The sequence below is a fragment of the Canis aureus genome, chromosome 24 (assembly GCF_053574225.1).
Source record: "Canis aureus isolate CA01 chromosome 24, VMU_Caureus_v.1.0, whole genome shotgun sequence".
NCBI lineage: Eukaryota > Metazoa > Chordata > Mammalia > Carnivora > Canidae > Canis > Canis aureus.
The window spans coordinates 21,969,431-21,988,046 of record NC_135634.1 but is presented as its reverse complement, the minus strand read 5'-3'; positions in this window follow the sequence as shown (position 1 = coordinate 21,988,046).

The following is an 18,616-nucleotide window of genomic DNA, read 5'->3' as shown; positions in this document are numbered from 1 at the left end:
TCAGACATCTCACTCTCAGCCCACAAGCTCCCATCTTCCCAGCTCACTCACTAGTGACTCTTACCACATAGGTTCTTCAACTTCCAGGGCAACTCCAGTCCATAGAACCCTTGACTTCCTCTATCAGCTGCTTCATTTCATTACTTCCACCTTAATTCTTCTTAGGTACAATCACAGCCCCACTCTCTCTAATGTTCTAAAGTCTCTTGCTCCACAGATTTCTCACTGCATCCACATGCAAATATTCCTACCGTAGGTGAACCAAACACTCCTCCTTTGTCTTTGCACTCTAGGTGCTAAATGTTGGTAGAGACAAATCTCACTAACAGTAGTTTGGTCCCAATCTACAGTTACCAACCTCAAATGGGCCCAAAACACTCATCAGCAAGGCTATAATGCTTCTCTATCCTCCATAACAAATATATTTAGGTATACTTCCTTCTCATCAAACCCCCAATCCTTCCACATCCCCCCTCTTCTCAGCATAAGGTCTTTAGAAAAACAAATAGATAAACCCTCCTTTATCTGCATCAATACTTTCGTCCTATTACCACACTCATTTGCAAAGGAAAACATGTTTCACTGTTCACTGGGTGGTCAGGCTGTGCAGCCAAAGTTAAAAGGTGGATAAGTGTCACTCAAGGAAGAGATCAGTGCATAACATGACATTGCTGAGCATAGACAATGTGCACATCAAGCTCAAGGGGTTCAGCATTTCCTTACAGCAAGAGGAGAGAATGCACAAGATCCAGCCCCTTATAATGCATTGGTCCCTGATGGCCAGCACATCCAACCAGCAGCCTAATATGGACAGCATGACTGCATATAACCCTCTTTGTGCTACAGTAGAAGGATGCTGAGTCCTCCTCTCTGGGGTCTGAAATACAGAACACTGCAGACATGCCTGCAGGCCATTAATGCACGTGTGTAAGCAGAACAAAGGGGTCTACTTCCAGTTCAGATCAGGGGAAGCTATTTCCTCACAAGGCAACAAGCCCAGCACAGGCTGAGAGTTCTCTATCTCTTTGAAAGGAAACATTCCAGGCAAAAGGCCATCTTATATCTAGCCCATGCATGAGGTTACAAATTGTGCGTGACTGCCTTTCCCAACAAAAATTATCCTACCTTCCACTTGAGATCATCTTATTCTGAACCAAAAACTTTTTTCAATCCCCACATCAACCTATAGATACAGTTCAATCCCCTCCCTTTCTATTAACTACTCACTGTCATTTCCTAATATTCTACTCGTTTTCACCCCACTTCAATCTTGCTTTTACAACACATACCATAAAATTATCCAGGTCGAGTTCAGCAAGGACTTCTCCTCACTAAATTCAAAGAAGACTTCTCTGTTTTATCTTGACTGAACACTGTGCACATTTGACATTCTTGACCACTCTCTCCCTCCTCTGAGTTCTTTTTCTCTTTACTGTCTGTGCCTGACTTTCTTCACTGGCAATACCCCATTTTCTCTGCTAGCATTCTCAACTCCACATGCCCCTCACATTAAGAGCACCTCAAGGCTCTGTCCTTTTCTCCCTGTAGAGCTCAGGTACTTCTATTGCTTCTAGTATCCTCTCATTAATACAGAATATCACTCCAAAAATATTTATGAGCAGCCCCAATGGGACAGACACTGTAGACGGTGAGAGAATTCAGTGGCAGGGCCACTCCTCTGCATGAGTCCAGATGGCACCTTTCATCTAGAATGCTATGTGAGGCAATGGCACTGCTTAGTGGTTTTCAGAGAGACAAAAGGGATATCTACCCTCATAGGCTTTACTGGTTTGAGGGAGAAATATGAACATAAACAAATACTTTCCAAAGTAATTACTCAATTAGAGCTGGGAATAGCATTCTAAAGGAAATGCTGGGAGCAGGAGGCTCAGCAAAGAGCAGAGTTTCCAGGAAAGAACCAACATACGCCAAGCACCAAGGTAGGAAGAAGCATGGTATAGTGGAAGGTCTTCTAAAAGGCCACTGTGCTGGAGTTGGAAAGTGGGAGAGAAAGCAGTGTGACAAGAACCTGGAGGGGCAGGCAGGGGCTACATGATTATGGACTCTTGAAGGCCACTTGAAGCATTTAACTCTTGACCTTGAGATTTTAGTCTGAATTCCTAGGGAAGTCACTGAAAGACGTTAAGTAGACAGAAATACAATCAAATCTACATTATAGGGACGCCTGGGTGGCCCAGTAGTTGAGTGTCTGCCTTCAGCTCAGGGCACGGTCCTGGGGTCCTGGGATGGAGTCTGCATGGGACTCCCTGCAGGGAGCCTGCTTCTCCCTCTGCCTGTCTCTGCTTCTCTCTGTGTGTCTCTCATGAATAAATAAATAAAAGTCATTTTAAAATTTGCATTTTAAAAAGTTTACTTTGGCTGCAGAGTGATTACAGTGGAGCTAGGGAGGCTGGTTTCAAGGCTAAGAAAGTGACTTAGGGTGCTTTATAGGCTATTGGCAGTAGCTAGATCGACGCAAATTTTCAAGATACCATTTTAGGAGGACTCTTGTGAGAATGTTCTGGTCTAACCAATTGGTTACACAGTGGTACCATTTCCTAAGAGGAGGAACAGTGGAAGAAACATGTTTAGGGAAAGCAGCACAGTACACATTTGGAGATGCTGAATTTGAGATGCTTGAAAAGCATCCTAGGGGAGAGACTGAGGGACAGTTAGCTATATGTTGTTCTGAGGTTAGAGATATATTATTCCTCTCAGAGTGATTAGTCCTTCTCAAAACACTCTTTCTCTCTTTAAAAAAAAAAATTATTTATTTATTCATGAGAGACACAGAGACAGAGAGAGAGGCAGAGACACGCAGAAGGAGAAGCAGGCTCCATGCAGGGAGCTCAATGTAGGACTCAATCCTGGGTCTTCAGGATCACGCCCTGGGCTGAAGGCGGCGCTAAACCGCTGAGCCACCTGGGCTGCCCAACACTCTTTCTCTGTTGTCTTTCTCACCATTTTCTGTCCTTTGTTGTCCTTTTATCCCTATATATTAGGCTCCTTTAGTCACTGGCTATGGTGGGTTGAGTAGTATACCCTAAAATCCGTGTCTACAGAGCCTATGAATGTGACCTTATTTGTAAAAAGGGTCCTTGCAGATGTAATCAAGTTAAGAAAAAATCATACTGAATTAGGGTATGTTCTAAATCCAATAACCAAAGACCACATATGGAAAATGAGACACAGAGGAAAGAAGACCATGTGAAGATGGAGGCAAAAATCAGATACTTATAGCTACAAGCCACAGAATGCCACAGATTGCAAGCAACCAGCAGATGCTAGAAAGAGCAAGGACAAATTCTTCCCTAAAGCCCTTAGAGGGACTGTGGTTCTGCTGACATCTTGATTTTGGAATTCCAGCCTCCAGAACTGGGAGAGAATAAACTTCTGTTGTTTTCAGCCATCTGGTTGGTAGTAATTTGTTATGGCAGTACCAGGAAATTAATACTCTGACTCAACTTTGGCTCCTCCCTCTCCATGCGAATCCATCACAAATCTCTATTCTAGCCATCCAGTGCCTCTCAAATCTATTTATTTCCTGCATTCCCACTCCCATCATCTCACAGAAGACTCTATCGTCCCTCACCTTGTTATTACAAAAAAACAAAAACAAAAAAACACCTAACTGGCTCAATGGGTTTATTTTTGCCCTTCTTCAAACCTACTCAGTAGCCCAAGTGACCTCAAAAATACAAATATGTACACGCCACTCTCTTTAATAAACATATCTGGTAGAATTAGGAAAAGGTTCACCATCTTCAATATGGGAAACAAACACTTCTGTGATCTCACCAGCCTGGCCCCCAAAGTCAACACTTGGCTCCCTCTTCATTATTCTTTCAACTCTTGCTATATTGGACTTCTTTGGGTTCCTCAACCTTGCCATGTTTTCTCACCTCTTCCTACTTACCTTCTATCACTCACACACTTTTAGTTATGTACTTAATGTGTAAACTCCATGACAGCATGGACTATATATGCAATGTTCACTGGTATATATACTCTGTGCCTAATACATACCTAAAAATTACAAAGTTCTCAGTGAACACTTTTTGAAATAATGGCACAGAATGCAATCAAATTCTTCAAGTTACATTAGACCACACCTGATCAGATATATTTTTTCCAGAAAACCAAGTTTTAACTCAGAATATATTTTAATAGAAATAATGTATGAAAAATTCAATCACCATTTATAACAGTACTTCTAGTGGGATAAATATCAAGTTTCATTCAACCAGCAAAAGAAAAAAAAATGAACTTTTCAAAAATGAACTTTTGAACTGTCTCTACTCCATACATGCTCAGTCATTATCACCTGACCTTTTCATTCAAGCCAAGTCCTCAAACTCAACATGGACACAAGCATGCTCTGAGAATGCCAAGCAGAAACATAGATCTTAACTGTTTCTGAGGGGGGATGTTACACCCTGGAGATTTTGAAGACAAGAAAGAAGGACAGGAGAAACAAAGTCAATATTTCTCAGCCTGACAGGGGATTACACGGCTCCATTTCCCTTTCCTTCCATTTGGTCAAGTACTTCACAAAAACACTAATGTCAACTGGTAGCCTGGAGGAGAAGTTCATCTCCACAAATAAACATGGTCGCGGTTCTTCCCTTCTCCTTCTCTGCCACCGTTCTATTACTTGCCCCAATCACCAAGACAAACTGATGCAAACCCTGATCTACATTCATACCCAACCCATTCAATACACTTGTGATTACAAAGTCCACCATTCTGTACACTGGTATCCTGATATATGTAAAACTAGTAGGAACACTGTCATTCCTTCTAAACTCACAATAGTACAAAAGTCTAATCTATGATCTCTAACTCAGTACAGGTATGCCTCATTTTATTGCACTTCACTTTATTGTGCGTCATGGATACCGCATGTTTTATAAATTGAAGATCTATCACAACTCCACATCAAGCTAGTCTCCTGGCTTCATTTTTCCAACAGCATTTGCTCACTTCATGTCTCTGTGTCACATTTTGGTAATTCTCACAGTATTTTAAACTTTCTCATTGCTATTATATTTGTTATGGTGATCTGTGATCAGGGATCTTCAATGTTACTATTGTGGTTGTTTTTGGGATGCCACAAACTGCACCCATACAAGACAGCAAACTTAATCAATGTTATGTGTCTGACTGACCCCCTGACCCACTGTTATCCATCTCTTCTCCCATCCTCAGGCCTCCCTATTTCCAGAGACACAACAATATTGAAATTAGGCCAATCAATAACCCTACAATGGTCACTGAGTTTTCAAGTGAAAGGAAGAGCTACAAATGATTAAGCTTAGTGAGGAAGGCCTGTCAAAAACTGAGAAAGGCTGAAAGTTAGGCCTCCTGTGTCAAATAGTTAGCAGACTTTTGAATGCAAAGGAAAAGTTCTTGAAGGAAATTAAAAGTGTTACTCTAGTGAAGACACAAATAAGAAATCAAAACAACCCTATTGCTGAGGTAGAGAAAGTTTGCATGGTCTGGATACAAGATCAAACCAGCCACAACATTCCCTTAAGCCAAAGCCCAATTCAGAGCAAGATCCATCCCTCTTTAATCCTGTGAAGGCGGGGATCCCTGGGTGGCGCAGCGGTTTGGCGCCTGCCTTTGGCCCAGGGCGCGATCCTGGAGACCCGGGATCGAATCCCACGTTGGGCTCCCGGTGCATGGAGCCTGCTTCTCCCTCTGCCTGTGTCTCTGCCTCTCTCTCTCTCTGTGACTATCATAAAATTAAAAAAAAAAAAAAAAAATCCTGTGAAGGCTGAGAGAGGTAAAGAGCCTGTAGAAGAAAAGCTGATAGCTGGCAGACATTGTTGGTCCATGAGGTTTGAGGAAGAAGCCACCTCCATAGTAGAAAAGGGCAGGAGCAACAGCAAGTGCTGATGTAAAAGCTGCAGCAAAAAAAAAAAAAAAAAAAAAAAACTGCAGCACATTATCCAGAAGCTCTAGCTCTTATACTTCATGAAGCAACAGATTTTCCACGTAGATGAAACAACCTTCTATTGGAAGAAGATGCCATCTAGGACTTTCATAGCTGGAAAAGAGAACTCAATGCCTGGCTTCAAAGCTTCAAAGGACAGACTCTTTGGTTAGGAGTTAATGCAGCTGAGGACTTTATGTTGAAGCCAATGCTTATTCATCACACAAAAATCCTACAGCCCTTAAGTACATTAAATCTATTCTGTCTGTACTCTCTAAATGTAATAACAAGGCCTGGATGACAGCACACCTGTTTGTGACATGGTTTACTGAATATTTTGAACCCACTGTTGAGACTTATTGCTTAGAAAAAAAGATTCCCGGGATCCCTGGGTGGCGCAGCGGTTTGGCGCCTGCCTTTGGCCCAGGGCGCGATCCTGGAGACCCGAGATCGAATCCCACATCGGGCTCCCGGTGCATGGAGCCTGCTTCTCCCTCTGCCTATGTCTCTGCCTCTCTCTCTCTTTCTCTCTCTGTGACTATCATAAATAAATAAAAATTTTAAAAAATTTTAAAAAAAAGAAAAGAAAAAAAGATTCCCTTCAGAATAGAACTGCCCATTGACAATGCACCCGGTCACCCAAGAGCCAATTCTAAAAGAAGTTCTACTGTGGGTAAATGCTATGCAACAGCATCACATGCCATAGAGAAATCCTAGGGAAAAGAAGAGTCAATCAATGCAGCAAACTTCACTGTTGTTTTATTTTAAGGAGTTGCCACAGGCATTCCCCCTTCAGCAACCACTACCCTGATGGGTTAGCTACTATAAATATCAAGGCAAGATCCTCTACCAGCAAAAAGATTATGACTCACTGAAAGCTCAGAGGATAGTTAGCATTTTTTAGGAATAAAGTATTTTTTTAATTAAGGTACGTACATTGTTTTATATATATGTTATATTACATATTATGTATAATATATATGTTTATAGTTATATTTATATATAATAAATGATATGATTATAATATATAAATATGCAATTATAATAATGTTATTGTATCATGTTATAGGTTATATTATATATTATATATATAGTGCCATTGCAGACTTCATAAACTACAACATAGTGTAAGCATAACTTTTATATGCACTGGGAAACCAAAAACTTCATTTCAGTCACTTTATTGTGGTATTTATTTACCAGCTCAGCCATTTTCCCTTACTGTTGGAATAAGAACTAAAATCTTGACTAGAGCCTACAAAAACCAGTATGACTTGACCTCTGTCTCCATAGCTGCATCTCTTCCTACTCAACTCTTCCATTTCTAGCCTCCTTTCACTTCCTTGAATATACCATGATTCCTTATCTAGGAAACCATTGCACATTCTATTTCTGCTACTGAGAGTGCTCTCTCTTTCACCTACTCTACTTTTGCCTACTTCTACTTGGCCCTTATTTTTTTTAAGATTTATTTATTGATTTTATATATAGAGAGAGAGCAGAAAGGAGAAGGCAGGAGGGGGGAGAAACTCAAGCAGACACCACACAGCAGAGCCTGACCCAGGCTCCATCTCACAACCCTCAGATGAGACCTAAACAGAAACCAAGAATCAGACACTTAAGTCACTGCACCACCCAGGCACCCCTCTACTCAGCCTTTAGATCTCAGTGGAAATATCGCTTCCTCAGAAGACTGTCTCTCTTCAGCCCCAAGACCACATCACTGCATCATCATATACTGTCACTGCACTGTGTGTCTTTCTTCTTGACCCTTCCCAGTGCAAATTAAAATACTGGATATAGGAAATGCCAAACAAATATTTTTCAAATCAACCCTTACTCTGGGGGCTTCAACTTGCCCAAAAAAATAATACCTTGCTGCCTATTTTAAATCTTACTTCAGCTGCCATCTGCATACTTCTTTCTGGGGGGAAAAAAAGGCAACAGGCCAAAATTTTCTATTTGTTTTCTGAGTTTATGTCCATATTTTAATTCTAACTGTTGGGTAGGTGAGTTGTTATTATATACCTTTCTTTACTACAGATCTTAAGCCCAGAATGCTCACCAGTATACTTGTCTGAAACAAACCTCTCTCAGATCATGGATAAGAGTCTATGGTAAATATGTTGAATGAGGGAAGTCTTCCCTTTAAAATTAATCATTGCCATCTACGTGCTTTATATATGTACTTTGCTCAGACACTTTGGAGTTTTCACACTATTCTTTCATCATTTGTTGACTTACAGGGCTCACTGAATATACCCATATTTACTTGCTTACCAATAACAGGAATTCTGTGTTGTCTTAGTAAACTCAGCTCAAGTTTGTACAGTACTCTCTGCCACAGAGTTACAGATTTGGATTACAATTCAATGTCAGAAAACCAATTCAGAAGCATGGTTATAAAGCTACTGGTGGCTCTGGAAAAAAAGCATAAAGGAATCAAGACACTTCATGACTGCAGAATTTAGATCTAATCAAGCAGAAATTGAAAATCAATTAAATGAGATGTAATCCAAACTGGAGGTCCTAACAACAAGGGTTAATGAGGTAAAAGGAAGAGTGAGTGACATAGAAGACAAGTTGATGGCAAGGAAGGAAAAACAAGAAAAACAAAAGACCATGAGGGAAGACTAAGGGAAATAAATGATAGCCTCTGAAGGAAAAATCTACGTATAATTGGGATTCCAGAGGGCGCTGAGAGGGCCAGAGGGCCAGAAAGCGTATATGAACAAATCATAGCTGAGAACTTCCCTAATTTGGGGAGGGAAACAGGCATTCAGATCCAGGAGATAGAGAGGTCCCCCCCTAAAATCAATAAAAACGGTTCAACAACTCAACATTTAATAGTGCAACTTGCAAATTCCAAAGATAAAGAGAAAGTCCTTAAAGCAGCGAGAGACAAGAGATCCCTAACTTATATGGGGAGAAATATTAGATTAACAGCAGACCTCTCCACAGAGACCTGGCAGGCCAGAAAGGGCTGGCAGGTTATATTCAGGGTCCTAAATGAGAAGAACATGCAGCCAAGAATACTTTATCCAGCAAGACTCTCATTCAGAATAGAAGGAGAGATAAAGACCTTCCAAGATAGGCAGAAACTGAAAGGCTATGTGACCACCAAGCCAGCTCTGCAAGCAATATTAAGGAGGACTCTGTAAAAGAAAGAGGAAGCCCAAAGAAATAATCCACAAAAACAGGGACTGAATAGGTATTATGATGACACTAAATTCATATCTTTCAATAGTAGCTCTGAGCGTAAATGGGCTAAAAGATCCCATCAAAAGACTCAGGGTTTCAGACTGGATAAAAAAGCAAGACCCATCTATTTGCTGTCTACAAGAGACTCATTTTAGACCTAAGGACACCTTCAGCCTGAAAATGAAAGATTGGAGAACCATTTACCATTCAAATGGTCCTCAAAAGAAAGTAGGGGTAGCAATGCTCATATCAGATAAATTAAAGTTTTTACCAAAGACTGTATTGTAGTAAGAGATGAAGAGGGACACTATATCATACTTAAAAGGTCTATCCAACAAGAGGACCTAACAATTATGAATATTTATGCCCCTAATGTGGGAGCTACCAAGTATATCAATCAATTAACAACCAAAGCAAAGTCATACTTAGGTAATAATACACTAATACTGGGAGACTTCAACACGGTGCTTTCTGTAAATGACAGAGTTTCTAAGCACAACATCTCCAAAGAAACAAGAGCTTTAAATGATACAGTGGACCAGATGGATTTCACAGATATTTACAAAACTGTACATCCAAACGCAACTGAATACACATTCTTCTCAAGTGCACATGGAACTTTCTCCAGAATAGACCACATACTGGGTCACAAATCAGGTCTTAACTGAGACCTTAACTTACCAAAAAATTGGAATTGTCCCCTGCATATTTTCAGGCCATAATGCTTTGAATCTAGAACTAAATCACAAGAAGAAATTTGCAAGAAATTCAAACACGTGGAGGTTAAAGACACTCCTGCTAAAAGATGAAAGGGTCAGGAAATTACAGAAGAATTAAAAATATTCATGGAAACTAATGAGAATGAAGATACAACCATTCAAAATCTCTGGGATACAGCAAAAGTAGTCCTGAGAGGGAAATACATCACAATACAAGCATCCCTCAAAAAACTGGAAAAAATTCAAATACAGAACGTAACCTTGTGCTGAAAGGAACTGGAGAAAGAACAACAAATAAAACCTGCACCAAGCAGAAAAAGAGAGTTAATAAAAATTAGAGCAGAACTCAATGATATAGACACCAGAAGAACTGTGGAACAGATCAACAAAACCAGGAGCTGGTTCTTTGAAAGAATTCATAAGATAGATAACCGATTAGCCAGCCTAATTAAAAACAAAAGAGAAAATACTCAAATTAATAAAATCATGAATGAAAAAGGAGAGATTACCACCAATACCAAAGAAATACAAACGATTTTAAAAACATACTATGAGGGGATCCCTGGATGGCTCAGTGGTTTGGCGCCTGCCTTTGGCCCAGGGCGCGATCCTGGAGTCCCAGGATCAAGTGCCGCATCGGGCTCCCAGCATGGAGCCTGCTTCTCCCTCTGCCTGTGTCTCTGCCTCTCTCTCTCTCCCTATGTCTGTCATGAATAAATAAATAAAATCTTAAAAAAAACATATAATGAGCAGCTATATGCCAATAAATTAGGGAATCTAGAAGAAATCGATGCATTTCTGGAAAACCACAAACTACCAAAACTGGAACAGGAAGAAACAGAAAACCTGAACTGGCCAATAACCAGGGAGGAAATTGAAGCAGTCATCAAACCTCCCAAGACACTAAAGTCCAGGGCGAATGGCTTCCCTGGGGAATTCTATCAAACGTTTAAAGAAGAAACCATAGCTATTCTACTAAAGCTGTTCCAAAAGATAGAAAGGGACAGAATACTTCCAAACTTGTTCTATGAGGCCAGCATCACCTTAATTCCAAAACCAGACAAAGACCCCACCAAAAAGGAGAATTATAGACCAATCTCCCTGATGAACACAGATGCAAAAATTCTCAACAAGATACTAGCCAATAGGATCCAAAAGTACATTAAGATTATTTGCAATGACCAAGTGGGATTTATCCCAGGGATGCAAGGTTGGTTCAACACTCATAAAACAATCAACATGATAGATCATATCAACAAAAGAAAAAACATGAATCCTATGATCCTCACAATAGATGCAAAGAAGGCATTTGACAAAATACAGCATCCATTCCTGATCAGAACTCTTCAGAGTGTAGGGATAGAGGGAACATTCCTTAACATCTTTAAAGCCATCTATGAAAAGCCCACAGCAAATATCATTCTCAATGGAGAAACACTGGGAGCCTTCCCCCTAAGATCAGGAACAAGACAGGGATGTCCACTCTCACCACTGCTATTCAACATAGTACTAGAAGTCCTAGCCTCAGCAATCAGACAACAAAAAGAAATAAAAGGCATTCGAATTGGCAAACAAGAAGTCAAAACTCTCCCTCTTTGCAGATGACATGATATTGTACATAGAAACCCAAAAGACTCGACCCCAAGATTGCTAGAACTCATACAGCAATTCGGCAGTGTGGCAGGATACAAAATCAATGCCCAGAAATCAGTGGCATTTCTATACACTAACAATGAGACTGAAGAAGGAGAAACTAAGGAGTCAATCCCATTTACAATTGCACCCAAAAGCATAAGATACCTAGGAATAAACCGAACCAAAGAAGTAACCGAACCTAAAAACTACAGAACACTTCTGAAAGAAATTGAGGAGGACACAATGAGATGGAAAAATATTCCATGCTCATGGATTGGAAGAATTAATATTGGGAAAATGTCAATGCTACCCACAGCAATTTACAGATTTAATGCAATCCCTATCAAAGGACCGTGAACTTTGTTCACAGAGTTGGAACAAATCATCTTAAGATTTGTGTGGAATCAGAAAAGACCTCGAATAGCCAGGGGAATATTGAAAAAGAAAACCAGAGCCAGGGGCATCACAATGCGAGATTTCAAGTTGTACTGCAAAGCTGTGATCATCAAGACAGGGTAGTACTGGCACAAAAACAGACACATAGATCAATGGAACAGAATAGAGAATCCAGAAGTGGACCCTGAACTTTATGGTCAACTAATATTCGACAAAGCAGGAAAGACTGTCCACTGGAAAAAGGACAGTCTCTTCAATAAATGGTACTGGGGAAATTGGACAGCCACGTGCAGAAGAATGAGACTAGACCATTCTCTTGCACCATACACAAAGATAAACTCAAAATGGATGAAAGATCTAAATGTGAGACAAGAATCCATCAAAATCCTAGAGGAGAAAACAGGCAACACCCTTTTTGAACTTGGCCACAGCAACTTCTTGCAAGATAGACCTATGAAGGCAAGGGAAACAAAAGCAAAAATGAACTATTGGGACTTTATCAAGATAAAAGGCTTCTGCACAGCCAAAGAAGCAGTCAACAAAACTAAAAGACAACCTACGGAATGGGAGAAGATATTTGCAAATGACATATCAGATAAAAGGCTAGTTTCCAAGATCTATAAAGAATTTATTAAACTCAACAGCAAAGAAACAAACAATCCAATCATGAAATGGGTAAAAGACATGACAGAAATTTCACCAAAGAAGACATGGACACAGCCAACAAGCACATGAGAAAATGCTCCGCATCACTGGCCATCAGGGAAATACAAATCAAAACCACAATGAGATACCACCTCCCACCAGCGAGAATGGTGAAAATTAACAAGACAGGAAACAACACATGTTGGAGAGGACGTGGAGAAAGGGGAACCCTCTTGCACTGTTGGTGGGAATGTGAACTGGTGCAGCCACTCTGGAAAACTGTGTGGAGGTTCCTCAAAGAGTTAAAAATAGATAAGCCCTACACCCAGCAATTGCACAGCTGGGGATTTACCCCAAAGATACAGATGCACTGAAACACTGGGACACCTGCACCCCGATGTTTATAGCGGCAGTGTCCACAACAGCCAAACTGTGGAAGGGGCCTCAGTGTCCATCGAAAGATGAATGGAAAAGAAGCTGTGGTCTATGTATACAACGGAATATTACTCAGCCATTAGAAACAACAAATACCCACCATTTGCTTCAACGTGGAGGGACCTGGAGGGTATTATGCTGAGTGAAGTAAATCAATCAGAGAAGGACAAACATATGGTCTCATTCATTTGGGGAATATAAAAAATAGCGAAAGAGAACAAAGGGGAAAGGAGAGAAAATGAGTGGGAAATATCAGAAAGGGCGACAGACCATGAGAGACACCTAACTCTGGGAAACGAACAAGGGGTAGTGGAAGGGGAGGTGGACAGGGGGTGGGGGTGACTGGGTGACCAGCACTGAGTGGGGCACTTGATGGGATGAGCACTGTGTATTATGCTATATTTTGGCAAATCTAACTCCAATAAAACACACACACACACACACACACACACACACACAAAATAAGTATGCTCCCATGGGACCCAAACCTCTTGAAGATAACAAATTTAGGTTCTGAAAAAAATGTGAGAAGGAAGGAAGGAAGGGAGAGATGGAGGGAGGGAGGGAAATAAGAAAACTTGGGTCTCAAGAGTGAACAAAAGCCTGCAGAATCTGGAGGGAATCTATACCTGAAAGAAGAGATTCCTATTTATGCAACTTCCAGTTGTAAATCTAAGAACAGGTCACAATCAACACCCCATGGGGCAGCTAGCTCCAGGGGAAAAACCAGTCTCTCTGGTCTAAAGAACAAAAGATTACAAGGCAACCACAGACACTGAAAAGTGACGGGCAAAATCCCTGAAAAGAGAGTCTGAGAGAGGACATCACAAATCCTGTGTATAAGTCTATGTATTCTCTGCCCCAGTCCCTGACCAATCCTTGAACCATGCAGCATGCACGCATAGAAAAAAAATCAAAGCAACCAGCTAAAGATAAAAGAGCTGAACTGAAATTTGAACCACTGCCCAAGAGATAGAAATTATACTTTGATTTGAACCAAGTTAACTGCCTGCTGGAAGAAAAACCTCCACACTTTTAGAGGAATATAATAGAATTCAGAGTCTTTTCCACATAACATTCACAATGCCAAGGTGAATTTAAAAATATTCAATATATGAAGGACCAGAAGAATGTGAATTCATCTCAGGAAAACAGGCAAAGGAAATGACCCAGATGTTTCAATTAGTGGACAAAGAATTGAGAGCAACAATTATAACAGTGCTAAACCAACTGTTAGTGTTTTCCTTGGCCTTAGAATGTTCCAAAAATATGTTTACAGTGATGAAAAATATAGTTGATCTCAACAGAAAACTAGAAACTTTCTAAAGGATCAAATGGAAATTATAAAACTGAAAAATACAATATCTGAAATCAAAAAGGCAGCTTTGCAGGTACAACTGTTTCCTCAAAAGAATTCTTTCTCTTTTTATATATAATAACCTCTTTTATTTAGTTTCTGATAACTAACCTTAGCTATTTAACTACTCAGTTCCTCCTTCTTTGAGTGTTCAGTGGCTGAAGTACTAAAGTACTTATGACAGTTATAATCTCTCTAACTTGATTCCTGCCTTAATTTTATTCCTCTACCCTAATATTTTTGCCTAATTGACCTAACCCTGCATTCCGTCTGTAGTGGTTTTAAAACATGGGGTACCTGGCTGGCTCAGTCAGTAAAGCAAATGACTCTTGGTCTTGGTGTTGTAAGTTTGAGCCCCATGTTGGGTGTAGAGATTACTTAAAAATAAAATCTTCCTAAAAAAAACAAATTTCATGACATTCTGTTCTTCAAAACATAGACCATGATTCCCCTCCCCCTGAGAGTGGGCTGGACTCAAAGAATCACTTCTAATCAACAGAATATAGCAAACATGACAGTATGATTTCCAAGACTAGATCATGGAAGGCACTGAAGCCTCTTCCTTTCTCTCTTGGGTCACTCAACCTGAGAGAAGCCAGCTGTCCATGTCATGAAGACATTCAAGCAACTCTTTGGAAAGGTACATGTAGAAAGCAACCAAGTTCTCCTACCAATAGCCAGCAAGAGGTCTTCAGCCCATAGTCATGTGTTACGGGTTCAATTGTGTCCCTCCTAAAAGATAAGTTAGAATCTTAACTTACATAACACAGTACCTAAAAATATGACCTTATCTAAAATAGAGTTCTTACGGAGATAATCAAGTTACAATAAAGTCATTATGATGAGCCCTAATCCAGTATGACTGATGTCCTTATGAAAAAGGGTAGAAAAACAAAAAAGGGAGGAGATGGGTACACAGGGAAAATGGCATATAGGATGAGGTCTGAGATCAAGATAATATTAGTACAAGCCATAGAACATGAAAGACTGCCAGAAAATCACCCAAATCTTGGAGAAAGGCATGGTAGAGATTGTCCCTCACAGCTCTCTGAAAGAACCACCCTGCCAACACCTTGATCGTTCACTTCTAGCCCCCAGGACAGAGACAATACATTTCTGTTGTTCCAAAGCGTTTGAGGTACTTTGTTACAGCAGCCGCAGGAAACTAACGTATCATATGAATGAACCACTTTGGAAGCAGATCATCTAGTTCCAGACAAGCTTGCAGATGATTGCAGTCCTAACCATTATCTTGACTTCCACTTCCTGAGACAACCCTAGCCAGAACTGACAGCTAAGTGGCTACTGAATTCCTGACCCACAGAAATTATGAGATAAGTGTTTGGTGTCTTAACTGTTGTTATGGCCTGAATTGTGTCCCCACCACATATTCATATGTGGAAGCCCTAAACTCTCAAGTGACTGTATTTGGAGGCAGAGCCTTTAAAGAGGTAATTAAGGTTGAATGACACTGTTAGGATGGGGCCCTAGTCCAATATGACTGGTGTCCCTATCAGAAGAGGATCAAGAGACACCTGGGTGGCTCAGTAGTTGAGCATTGCCTTTGGCTCAGGGCATGATCCCAGGGTTCCTGGGATTGAGTCCCGTATTGGGCTTACCACAGGGAGCCTGTTTCTCTCTCTGCCTATGTCTCTGCCTCTCTCTGTGTGTCTCTCATGAATAAATAAATAAAATCTTAAAAAGAAGAAGAAGAAGAAGAAGAAGAAAACAACAACAACACCAGGGATGGGCACACACAAAGCAAAGGTCATGTGAGAACATAGGGAGAAGGTGCCCATCTGGAACCCAGTGAGGGGGCCCCAAGAGAAACCAACTCTACTGACATCTTGACCTTGGCCTTGACTAAGGCTTCCAGAAGTGTGAGAAAATAATCTTCTGTTGTTTAAACCACTCAGTCTGCGGTATTTTGTTATGGGAACCCCAGAAGAACAACACAGCTGATAAATTTGGGAATAACCTATCACACAACAATAGATACTAATACACTTTCCCACACCAGCCCCCCGAACACACACATTTTTCCACTTCCATTTGCCACTGGTTCAACAAGTACTGCAAATTAGAAATGTCAGCAATATCTCTTTGAACAGATTTGGTGTTCTGAAACTTGATTCCCTCACAGAGTATGGAAAAGGCTCTGTGATAAATATGTCAAGTGAGAAACAAGTCTTCCCATAAAGACCTCTATCGTTTAAGTGAAAGTAGTAAAGGATGACAATTAGCCTGTGCATGACCCTGTTTGATCTTAGACTATGAGCATGACCAAGATCATAATAGAAGGCTTACACTTCTAACCCAATGGAAAACTTCAGTCCATTGGAAACAACCACCACCTCCTTCTCTCTTTCCTCAGCAGCTTATACCTCAGCTATGGATGCTGAATTATATGAATTTGTTAAGCCCTCAACCAACAAACACTTGCTCTTCCAGACGTGTCTCAGTTATATTTTTAAATATATACTTTTTAAATTTATTACAGTTCCAAGCACTCAGTATATGTTTAGAGAATGACTGAATCCAGAAGAACTGTCCCCTTTAATTCTATCCTCAGGCAGACCTACACCAGCCAAGACTTTAAAAAGGCAGTGCTGAGCTGTGAATCTCCCTCGTTTATCTTATTCCCTCTGGAGAATTCCTTCTGCTGTTGCTCCTGACAAATTCAGAGTCTGGTCTGTTTGATTTCTGCTTCTGATGGTCAGGTAAGCTCTCCCTAAGTTAACTCTTGCCTGTTCCTCTGCATCACACCATTTTCTTCCTTGCATTGTCTGAACATAATCCTAAGGTCCTGTGCATCCCATTTAGCCCTCCCTCATGGGCCAATTCTCTGCCCTTGTACGTGGCCTCAATCTTCACCCCAGTTATGACTGTTCAGCACCCTCAACCATCTCACCCATCCAACTCCAGGGCAGGCCCAAAAGAAGGTTCAGGGCAGCCCTGGTGGCCCAGCGGTTTAGCGCCTGCCTTTGGCCCAGGGCCTGATCCTGGAGACCCGGGATCGAGTCCCATGTTGGGCTCCCTGCATGGAGCCTGCTTCTCCCCTGCCTCTCTCTTTCTCTCTCTCTCTGTGTGTGTGCCTCTCATGAATAAATAAATTAAATCTTAAAAAAAAAAAAAAAAGAAAAGAAAAGAAAGTTCAGCAAAGTGTTTAAGGTTGAGAACTTGCATCTTATGACCTGTTGGCCTACATCTCTTTAGCTTTGCTTCCTGGAATTGTGTTCTACTGATTGATGGGGGCAGGGCAGTGGGTGAGTTCTGCTCTATTTTTAATGTCTAGATAATAGATATCATAAGAATCACAGACCTGTCCATGAATGTGGTTCCAAAAGCTAATCTTGAGTGTTTTCTTGGCCCAAAACTCCAAACTGCTTTCATCCTTTCCTACCATCAAAGAGAAGTTTAGGTTTCTGTTAAGTATCTGAGGGACTCGAACTCACTAGAGCCAAAAAGAAGCTGCAGTCTCCGGAGTCTACTTACATCTCGTAATGAACCCGGTCTACATTGTATTCAGGTGTATTTAGAGCTTCTTGAACTAATTTCTTAAAACATTCAGGGGCAACCCTTTTTAAAACAGACAATCTCAAAATGATCCTTCATACATTCATGAATTAACTAAGACATAACTTGCCTTAAACATTGCCAAGTAGTTTCTCCAGCCAAAAACCTTCGGAGGCTGAGTACTTTAGTGGAAACATTGTAACCATTCATAATAAGAGCTTAACATTTATTGAGTGCTTTTATAATGTGCAGGCTGCTTTGCACTTAATATGGATTCTCTCATTTAATCCTGCCAACAGCCCTGTGAGAAAACTTACCCACAAAAATGTAACTTATCCCAAGACATCCAGCTGTTAAATCATCAAGTGGGATTTAAACCACTTGAAGTCTCTGAATCCAGAACTCCACCGCCTCTTGGGTTTCATGCAGCTTTACTAATGAAATTCCCTCCTGGTATTTGGCTGCCGATGTAAAGATTTCACTGGGTTATCTCATTCTTTTGTTGCCAGGACCTGGATAAGGATAGAAGTATCTCCTGGACTAATCTACTTCTGTCCCGAGGAGAGCGGTTGGGCAGTATGTCAATTCTCACCCAGGAAGTCTTCAATACACGTTTACTGAATGAATGAAGTCAGTTTGGAATTTGTTAAAAACAAATGACTCTTTTCTATCCACCTAAGAATAAGAGGAATTGTCTCAATATCTTCTCTCATTAAGTGCTCCCATGGAAAACTGTGCATTCCATTTTGGTGACTCAGAAAGATGAAATCACAG